Source organism: Triticum dicoccoides, chromosome 5B (genome assembly GCF_002162155.2).
Source record: "Triticum dicoccoides isolate Atlit2015 ecotype Zavitan chromosome 5B, WEW_v2.0, whole genome shotgun sequence".
Lineage (NCBI taxonomy): Eukaryota > Viridiplantae > Streptophyta > Magnoliopsida > Poales > Poaceae > Triticum > Triticum dicoccoides.
This window is the reverse complement of record NC_041389.1, coordinates 371,707,477-371,718,265: the sequence shown is the minus strand read 5'-3', so window position 1 is coordinate 371,718,265 and position 10,789 is coordinate 371,707,477.

The following is a 10,789-nucleotide window of genomic DNA, read 5'->3' as shown; positions in this document are numbered from 1 at the left end:
TGGAGGCATTCATATAGAGTCATATCTTGTTCTAGTTTTGAGTTGTAATATTGAGTTGTAAGTAAATAAAAGTGTGATGATCATCATTATAGAGCATTGCCCCATGAAAAAAAGAAAAAAGGAAAAAAAGGAAAAAAAAAGAAGAAAGGCCAAAAGAAACAAAAAGGCCAAAGAAAAAAAGAAAAGAAAAAGGAAAGAAAAAGAAAAAAAGAAAATAAATAAAAAGGGGCAATGTTACTATCCTTTTTCCACACTTGTGCTTCAAAGTAGCACCATGTTCTTCATATAGATTGTCTCCTATGTTGTCACTTTCATATACCAGTGGGAATTTTCATTATAGAACTTGGCTTGTATATTCCAACGATGGGCTTCCTCAAATGCCCTAGGTCTCATGAGCAAGCAAGTTGGATGCACACCCACTTAGTTTTCAGTTTGAGCTTTCATACACTTATAGCTCTTAGTGCATCCGTTGCATGGCAATCCCTACTCCTCACATTGACATCAATTGATGGGCATCTCCATAGCCCGTTGATTAGCCGCGTTGATGTCAGACTTTCTCCCTTTTTGTCTTCTCCACATAACCTCCATCATCATATTCTATTCCTCCCATAGTGCTATATCCATGGCTCACGCTCATGTATTGCGTGAAGGTTGAAAAAGTTTGAGAATACTAAAGTATGAAACAATTGCTTGGCTGACACCGGGATAGGCATGAGGGGTACCTTGTGTTAAGAAAAGGGAGCATACAAGACTATATGATTTTGCAGGGATAACTTTCTGAAGCATTGATGTTTTGAAAGACATGATTGTTTGTTGGGATGCCCTAAGTATTATTGCTTTTATGTCAAATGATAGACTATTGCTTTGAATCACTCGTGTCTTAATATTCATGCCATGATTAGACATATGATCAAGATTATGCTAGGTAGCATTCCACATCAAAAATTATATTTTTATCATTTACCTACTCGAGGACGAGCAGGAATTAACCTTGGGGATGCTGATACGTCTCCGTCGTATCTATAATTTTTGATTGTTCCATGCCAATATTATTCAACTTTCATATACTTTTGGCAACTTTTTATATTATTTTTGGGACTAACATATTGATCCAGTGCCCAGTGCCAGTTCCTGTCTGTTGCATGTTTTATGTTTCACAAAAAACAAATATCAAACGGAGTCCAAACGGGATAAAAACGGACAGAGATTTTTTTTGGAATATTTATGATTTTTGGGTAGTAAAATCAACGCGAAATAGTGTCCGGGGTGGCCACGAGACAGGGGCCGCGCCCCAGGGAGGCAGGCGTGCCCTGGGATCTCATGGGCCACCCGTAAGGCGGTTGACGCTCTACTTTTGGCGCAAGAAAGCTAATTTTATGAGAAAGATCTGGGCGAAAGATTCACCCCAATCAGAGTTACGGATCTCTGGATATAAAAGAAACGGTGAAGGGGTAGAATCTGAGAGCGCAGAAACAGAGGATAGATCCAATCTCGGAGGGACTCTCGCCCCTCCCAAGCCATGGGAACGAAGGACCAGAGGGGAAACCCTTCTCCCATCTAGGGAGAAGGTCAAGGAAGAAGAAGAAGAAGGGGGCTCTCCCCCCCTTGCTTCCGGTGGCGCCGGAACGCTGCCGGGGGCCATCATCATCACCGCGATCTTCACCAACACCTCCGCCATCTTCACCAACATCTCCATCACCTTCCCCCATCTATATCCAGCGGTCCACTCTCCCGCAACCCGTTGTATCCTCTACTTGAACATGGTGCTTTATGCTTCATATTATTTTCCAATGATGTGTTGCCATCCTATGATGTCTGAGTAGATTTCCGTTGTCCTATCAGTGATTGATGAATTGCTATGATTGGTTTGAGTTGCATGTTTTATTATTGGTGTTGTCCTATGGTGCCCTTCATGTCGCGCAAGCATGAGGGATTCCCGTTGTAGGGTTTGCAATATGTTTATGATTTGCTTATGGTGGGATGCGTGAGTGACTGAAACACAAACCCGAGTAAGTAGGTTGTTTGCATATGGGATAAAAGGGGACTTGATGCTTTAATGCTATGGTTGGGTTTTACCTTAATGAATCTTTAGTATTTGCGGATGCTTGCTAGAGTTCCAATCATAAGTGCATATGATCCGAGTAGAGAAAGTATGTTAGCTTATGCCTCTCCCTCAAATTGCAATAGCGATTACCGGTCGAGTAACGTAGTCAATTGCTTAGGGACAATTTCACAACTCCTACCACCACTTTTCCACACTCGCTATATTTACTTTATTGCATCTTTATCTAAACAGCCCCTAGTTTATGTTTACGTGCTCTTTATTATCTTGCAAACCTATCCTACAACACCTACAAAGTACTTCTAGTTTCATACTTGTTCTAGGTAAAGCAAACATTAAGCGTGTGTAGAGTCGTATCAGTGGCCGATAGGACTTGAGAGAGTATTTGTTTTACCTTTAGATCCTCGTTGGGTTCGACACTCTTACTTATCGAAAGAGGCTACAACTATCACGTATACTTGCGGGTCATCAGGTATGTCTTGACTTGAGCGAAGACCTCCCCGTCAACGGCGCCAGAAATCCTTCTTGCTACGTCTTGAGCTTGCATTGGTTTTCCTTGAAGAGGAAAGGGTGATGCAGCAATAGTAGCATAAGTATTTCCCTCAGTTTTGGAGAACCAAGGTATCAATCCAGTAGGAGGCTCCTCAAAAGTCCCTACACAGACAAACAAAGAACTCGCAACCAACACAATAAAGGGGTTGTCAATCCCTTCATGGCACTTGCGAAAGTGAGATCTGATAGAGATAGTATGATAAGATAAATATATTTTTGGTATTTTATGATATAGATTGGAAAAGTAAAGATGCAAATAAAAGTAGATTGAAAGCTTATATGATAAAATATAGACCCGGGGGCCATAGGTTTCACTAGTGGCTTCTCTCAAGATAGCATAAATATTACGGTGGGTGAACAAATTACTGTCGAGCAATTGATAGAAAAGCGAATAATTATGAGATTATATAGGCATGATCATGTATATAGGCATCACATCCGTGACAAGTATACCGACTCCTGCTTGCATCTACTACTATTACTCCACACATCGACCGCTATCCAACATGCATCTAGAGTATTAAGTTCATAAAGAACAGAGTAACGCATTAAGAAAGATGACATGATGTAGAGGGATAAACTCATGCAATATGATATAAACCCCATCTTTTTATCCTCGATGGCAACAATACAATACGTGCCTTGCTGCCCCTGCTGTCACTGGGAAAGGACACCGCAAGATTGAACCCAAAGCTAAGCACTTCTCTCATTGCAAGAAAGATCAATCTAGTAGGCCAAACCAAACTGATAATTCGAAGAGACTTGCAAAGATAACTCAATCATACATAAAAGAATTCAGAGGAGATTCAAATATTTCTCATAGATAAACTTGATCATAAACCCACAATTCATCGGATCTCGACAAACACACCGCAAAAAGAGTTACGAGTAGATCTCCAAGAAGATCGAGGAGAAAATGGTATTGAGATCCAAAAAGAGAGAAGAAGCCATCTAGCTAATAACTATGGGCCCGAAGGTCTGTGGTAAACTACTCACAACTCATTGAAGGGGCTATGATGTTGATGTAGAAGCCGTCCATGGTCGATTCCCCCTCCGGCGGAGCGCCGGCGAAGGCTCCAAGATGGGATCTCGAGGATACAGAAGGTTGCGGCGGTGGAATTAGGTTTTTGTTGGCTCCCCTGATGTTTTCGGGGTACGTAGGTATATATAGGAGGAAGAAGTACGTCGGTGGACGCCTGAGGGGCCCCCGAGATAGGGGGCGCGCCCTATAGGGGTGGGCACGCCCTCCACCCTCGTGGCCTCCTCGGCTGCTTCTTGACTTGCACTCCAAGTCCTCTGGATCACGTTTGTTCCAAAAATCACGCTCCCGGAAGTTTCATTCTGTTTGGACTCTGTTTGATATTCCTTTTCTTCGAAACACTAAAATAGGCAAAAAAACAGCAATACGGGTTGGGCCTTCGGTTAGTAGGTTAGTCCCAAAAATGATATAAATGTGTAAAGTAAAGCCCACAAACATCGAAAACAGGTAATATAATAGCATGGAACAATCAAAAATTATAGATACCTTGGAGACGTATCAGGTGCCACCACCAAGGCCAAGTGACCTGGATTGTCAACCCGGAGAGGGTGATCCTCTCTACTCCACAGAATAGGCTGCTTAGACCATCTTAAGTAACAAGGAACTGTCGGCTCAATAGCGTTCACAACCCTCTTATGAAGCTTCTGGTCCCGTTTGCATAAACTGGTGGTAAACACATGATACTGCTCACTATTCAACTGCTTTGGATTACTCTGATATCCAGATTGCTGCTGCTGCTAACCTCCCTGGCCAGACTACTGATTACCCTGATTACCTTGAGGGCCTTGAAAGTTGGAATTAGAGCCACCTCCTCCATAACACGGGCCATGAAAACCGTCGCCGCCTGAGTCACTGCCCGGCCCAGATTGCCGTCAAACATGTTAGAATTCTTGAAAGCCTTCATGATCGCACAATCCTTCCATGGGTGAGTGGCCGGTTTCTGCTGAGTGCCATGCCTTGGACAGGGCTCATTTAGCAACTGCTCAAGAGTGGGACCTAACCCGCCAGATCGAGGAGGTGGTCTCCCCTTACGTCGTTCATTATTGCCCTGCGCATTGGTGTTAGCCACAAACTCTGAGCTACCGTCAGCCTTACGTTTGTTATTGCCCCCTTGATTCGCCGGGTTATGCTGCGGGCCCTTTGCATTACCGTTCTTCTTTCCTTCCCTGTCTTCTCGTCGTTAGACTCGGGATCCTTGGTACTATCAGAGTCGACATACTTGACCAGAGCCGCCATCAGCTGGCCCATGTCATTACAATCACGCTTAAGCCGCCCTAGCTTCTATTTCAGAGGCTCAAAACAGCAATTTTTCTCCAACGTTAAGACTGCAGAGCCGGCGTCCGTCTTATCAGATGAATGTATTATGGCCTTGACCCGGCGCACCCAATGGGTCGTGGATTCACCCTCCTCTTGCTTGCAATTAGTCAAGTCCACAATCGACATGAGCTGCTTGCATGTATCTTCGAAGTTCTGAATAAACCGGGCCTTTAACTCTACCCATGAACCGATGGAATTAGATGGCAGCCCCTTCAACCAAGTACGGGTCGTACCATCCAGCATCATGGTGAAGTACTTGGCCATTGTAGCATCACTGACTTCCAGTAGTTCCATGGCCATCTCGTAGCTTTCGATCCATGCCCTAGGTTGTAAGTCGGCCATGTAATTAGGCACCTTTCAAGGTCCCATGAAATCCTTGGGCAAAACCTCATTACGCAGAGCCGGTACCAAACAAGGTACGCCCCCAGTCCTAGTGGTCACGCCTGCCTCAATCGAAGTCATCGGATAAACCGGAAGGGGCTGATAAGCCGCCTGCTGAGCCGCCCGCTCAACTTCCTGACGCAATCTGTCCTGATCAACCACATTAGGAACTCCATTGCGTGCCAGGTCATAACCGCGCGGCTGGTCATGGCGTTGGGCATTGCTTGAAACGGCTGGTGAATCCATGTGCCTGCTATAGCTCGGGCTCCGGCTTGGGCGAGGGGTCGAATGAATGATGTCTCGACTATAAGAATATGCTTCCTGCTGTGCCAAAGCTGTCTGAAGAAGTTCTCTGACCCTTCGTGTTTCAACCACCGTCTGAGAGTCGCCATCCATCGGGAGAGCCGCCAAACGTGTCGTCGCAGTGATCATGTTCTCCAAAGGGTTAGAATAATGACCCGGTGGTGTTGGTAAATGGTAAGGTGGAGCAGCATTCAGACGAGGGGGTTCCGTCACACGTGGCTGAACCAGCGTCCCAGCCCCAGGCGCTGCAGCCCGGTTTACCTCCGGCGGGTTACTGGGACATACACCAGGCGTGCGGAAGAGGTTTCTAGGTTCATAAACCGTAGGTAGTCGGGACTGAGCCTTCTGGTGCCTTCTCCTCATGATCTCATTTGACGGGTTCAGATCCATCGTAAGCTGGAGAGCTTCTGATGGAATCTGCTGGGCTCGAGCATCCAAAGTCGCCCGCTATGCGGCCATCCTGACGTCCTCTGCCATCAGGTTTTCCTTGGCTTGTGCTACATCCTCATGTAACTATGCCACTTCCATGTCATGTTGAGCTTGATCCGCCGGGTTGACCACGGTAGTTAACAGAGTTGTCATCTTATCCATTAAAGCCATCAGGACCTAAGCCGGCGGGAGCGCAGGGCCTCTTGCCCGGCTGCCGTCACCGCTGCTGACCCGAAAGTCATTGCTGCCGTAGTCGTAGAGTTCTGCCCGGGTTGTGTGCCAGCCATGAAGATCCCGACTCTGTTCGGCGGCTCAAAGGGGTCCAAAATACTGTTGCCATCGGAACAGCCCCCAAGCCCGCCATCTTGCAGTTGAAACAACGAATCCGTCTCACCCATGGACGACTCACCATCAGAGTAGATGGTCGTCTCACCGCCAGACACAGATCCTTCAGAAAGTTCCCCTCCATGGATGCATCCCACGAAGGCACGCTTCACGGCGGGCTGAGCCCGGGCGGGTCTCGCACGCTGAGCCGTCTCGACGATGTTGGTGCAGATGTCCGGCTCAGGGCCCGGCTCGCCGATCTTGCCGATGAAGATGTGGATTCCGCCGAAGGGGACCCGGTACCCGTACTCAATTGAGCCGGCGTCGGGGACCCAGCCTGCGTCGTCGATGTAGAGCTTTCCGCGACGACTCTTGATCATCTGGCCCACAGTGTATCCCTTGAGCCCTTCAAAGCTGCCCTTCAAGAACTCAAATCCACCATGCGCTGGCCCCATGGTGGGCGCAAACTATCGTGGAAACGTCACGGCAGATGTCCTAGCAAAAGGACTTAGTCATGGAGCCATCGCAACTAGGAAGCTTAAAGGGGTTAAAACAGGACAAAGGACACGGGAGTTTATACTGGTTTGGCCCCTTGCGGTGAAGGTAATGGCTTAATCCAGTTTGAGGTGGGATTGCTTATGTCTCGATTACTAGGGAGCGAATTGCTTGACCTAGTTCTCGATCTGATGTTACTTGTCCTGAACCGTCGTCGGGTCATCCCTTTATATACAGAGGTTGACGCCCAGCGGCTCATAGAGTCCCGGCGGGCTCATAAACAGTGTCCGGCTCGGTCTCTATCTATTCATGCCTTACAATATAAGTTATACACATATGGAAGTTTATCTCTATGGGCCTTAAGCCACCTTTGGGCCTTGGGCCCTTAACTGAACCGCCATCTTCAAGTATCGTCTTGGGCTTCATATTACGAATTGTCATAGGTATAACCCGGCCCCTCCTGGGCGGGTCATACCTAATAGTTATATCCCCAACACTTCCTTTGACCAGACAAGCAACAATCCTTTGAATACTGAATCATCAAGCTCAATTAAATCGGCTGAAACACATGCCGATGATGTGATGATCACTAGCACCGGCTTTAGAGAGTCGGGAAGACCTACTGTCTTGGCGAAACACTCTGCCAAAGAAGAACATATTGAGAAACGAAAAGTGAGATTTGACATTGCCAACTATTCTCGACTGAGCATTAGTGAAGTATTCTATGGTTATCTCAATCAAGTGCACACCAGCCGAGACCTTGAAGTTGACATGGTGAAGCAGATGCATCAAAAATATGAGGTATGAACTCCTTCTTTATTGAGTTATGCATATCCTATTGGCCCCCGAGTCTATTGTGTATGATAGGATTGAATATGCTGTAGACTTAGAATAACCATGAGTATAAATAGTACTTGATACAATCTTTCAAAATCCGGCTTACCCATCCAAGTTAAAGCAGATCTTTATTGATTAACATTGCATCCATAGCCCCCAAGGGCCGGTTTAATCAGCATGAATGAGCCGGTCATCTTCATCATTATTTATAAATAAAAGCTTACTTGTGTAGCCCCCATGAGCCAGCTATTATTGTTTGCAGCATGTACGGGTCATCATAAAGTAGTAAGAAGATACAAGCGATATGCATTAGCCCCCAAGTTCCAAGTACTCTTGCTTGCAAATTGCTTGTGACTTATTCACATAAGCCGTTGTATGAGTAATTTTTTCGGCAGGCATTAGCCCCCAAGGGCCAAGTATTGTTGCTTGCAAAAGGCTTGGGACTTCATTTCTGTAACCCACATATGAACATAATTTTGAACCGGTGTATGTATAGGACACCACTGCTCAACTTCAATCGCAATTGACTAACGTGAAAACCCGGCTGGAGCACCAAGAATCTGAGACCCGGAAAGCGGACTCAAAATTCCAATTTAGCTTGGCTGAAACGGAAAAACTAAAGACCAGTTCTGAGGTTGAAAGAAACGCCTAGGCTGAAGAAAAAACTGCCTTGATACAGTGGGCTGAAAAGGCGGAGGCGGCTCTTCAGCAGGTGACCACTGAGCTTACCGGTTTAAAACACCATGTATCCTAGATGGTTTCTGCTATCTTTGGTGAGTCGCCTTGCTAGTATCAAATTTGAATCTCTTCCTTGATGGTATAACCCACCTCTAACCAATCCATGATTATTATTCAGGTCCTAGGAGCAACAATCTTAGTCAAGAGATGCTTGTGAAGCTCAAGGTTGTTTATACACTTGTTGAACAACTATATACTGGAACTCAGCGCACCCTGGCCACAATTTTTCTGACTAATCAAGCACCTACTCTCTTGAGTGATGTCTTGAAAAAGCTTTCTATTCTGCCTGCTAGGATTAACGAGATGAAGCGATCATCTGCAAGAGTCGGTGCAGTGACAGCTTTAAGCCGGGCCAAGGCATGGCTGGCAGAGCTATTCCCGGCCGATATAGCTACTGGGTATCCAAGCTTAAAAGAAGATGGCACTCCCTTTGACAAGAAAGACTTCGCTGCCTGTGTGAAGGAGATACGTCCCCTGGCCAGCCTGATTGCAAGTGAAACAGATCTTTCAAGATACCAACCGGCTTATGACATGGAGAATCAGAAGATGCCCACGCCGGCTTATAAAGTGATGGATCTAATTCCACCAATCCATAAGCATACTTTCGCTCCTGAAGTTGAACCATCAGAACTTATAGATGATGAAGCTAAAGTCCAAGCCTTGTGTGGCATCGATTGGTCATCACCAAATTTCCAGACAGCGGAGGAGGACGAAGAACCAGAGAAGGGTGATCTAGAAGCCTCAAGCCATCAAGACCAAGAAGAGTGATCCGCCAGGCGGTTTAAAATATGTGATCCTTTGAAAACACTTGATCTTTTTGGCTCCCTGAGTCATGTAATAGGCTAGTGAAACTTTGCTCTGTCGTGCCATCGTGCACGTTTGTGCTTTGCCCAACACTGCTTGATCCGCCACTTGAAAACTATCATATTACACTTATGATGACATTGATTTATGCTGATGAGATTTAGTACTATCCTGCACAGAAGTAGATCACAAGAGACTTGGCGGTTTACCGCAGGGCAGGTCATAATATCCCATATAAAACCACTGATGATTAACACAGTTTATAGGCCAGGCCGGTTTAATCATAATTAGATATAATCATAAAAATATCATACTTGTGATATTGAATCGTATTGTCGGCTTATGAAACCCGTGCAGTAAGGGTGATAACCCAAAACTTAGAAGACAAAACTTCTAAGTATTTAATATCATCATATGCTGGCGATTTATCGTCCGAAGCCAGGACGGGTTAACAGAAACCACAGATATGCTCAAATATGAGTTGTAAAAATTGATGCCACATGGCCTGAATCACTTTCAATCATTTAATATGGTACTAATATGAACCCAAAAAATGTTCAAAAAACCAAGCAAAGAGAGAAAACGAGGCTTTTGTAGGCCGCCAAGCCTAAAGCTCCGAGGCTTTCATGGGCCGCCAAGCCACTGAGTTAACCTTTTACACTTTGTGAAACCGGCTCACATGACCGCTGTTTTAACCTTCACAAGTTCAGGGTCTATGTAAGATTGACTGTCAAGAGTATGGCTTGTCATTCCGGGATTACCCGGGCGGAGTGGCAGTTTCTACAAAGCAGGAGAACCCAGAAGGTTTTGGTGAATACACCTGGTGTTCCAAACCAGCTCACAAGGGTAGTAACGCTATGTTCTCTTTGGTGAATACACCTATGTTTGAACAGGAAGCCCCCAAGTGCTTGTGGCATTAAGCCGATCAAGAGGGATATTCACAACTATGCTCAATGAGCCGGAAGCCCCCAAGTGACATGTGGCATTGAGCCGATCAAGAGGGATATTCACAGCTATGTTCTCTTTGGTGAATACACCTATGTTTGAACAGGAAGCCCCCAAGTGACCATTGAAATTGTGGCATTGAGCCGATCAAGAGGGATATTCACAACTATGTTCTCTTTGATGAATACACCTATGTTTGAACAGGAAGCCCCCAAGTGACCATTGAAATTGTGGCATTGAGGCGATCAAGAGGGATATTCACAGCTATGTTCTCTTTGGTGAATACACCTATGTTTGAACAGGAAGCCCCCAAATGACCTTTTTGTGATGAAAAAGACTCATTATTCTTGAAGATGAAACGGCAGAGGCCCTGCTTTATCAGGGATGCCGGCTTTATTATAATCATCATAATATATACATTGTTAAAATATGTACATTGTAAGAGCCGGTGGCTCAAGTGTAGTAAGGCCGAAGATGAGCAATATTCCATGGTCGCGGGTCTCCTCCTCCGACTTACGTGAGTCCTTGTGGTCTTGAATACCGATAAGGTAGTATGACACATT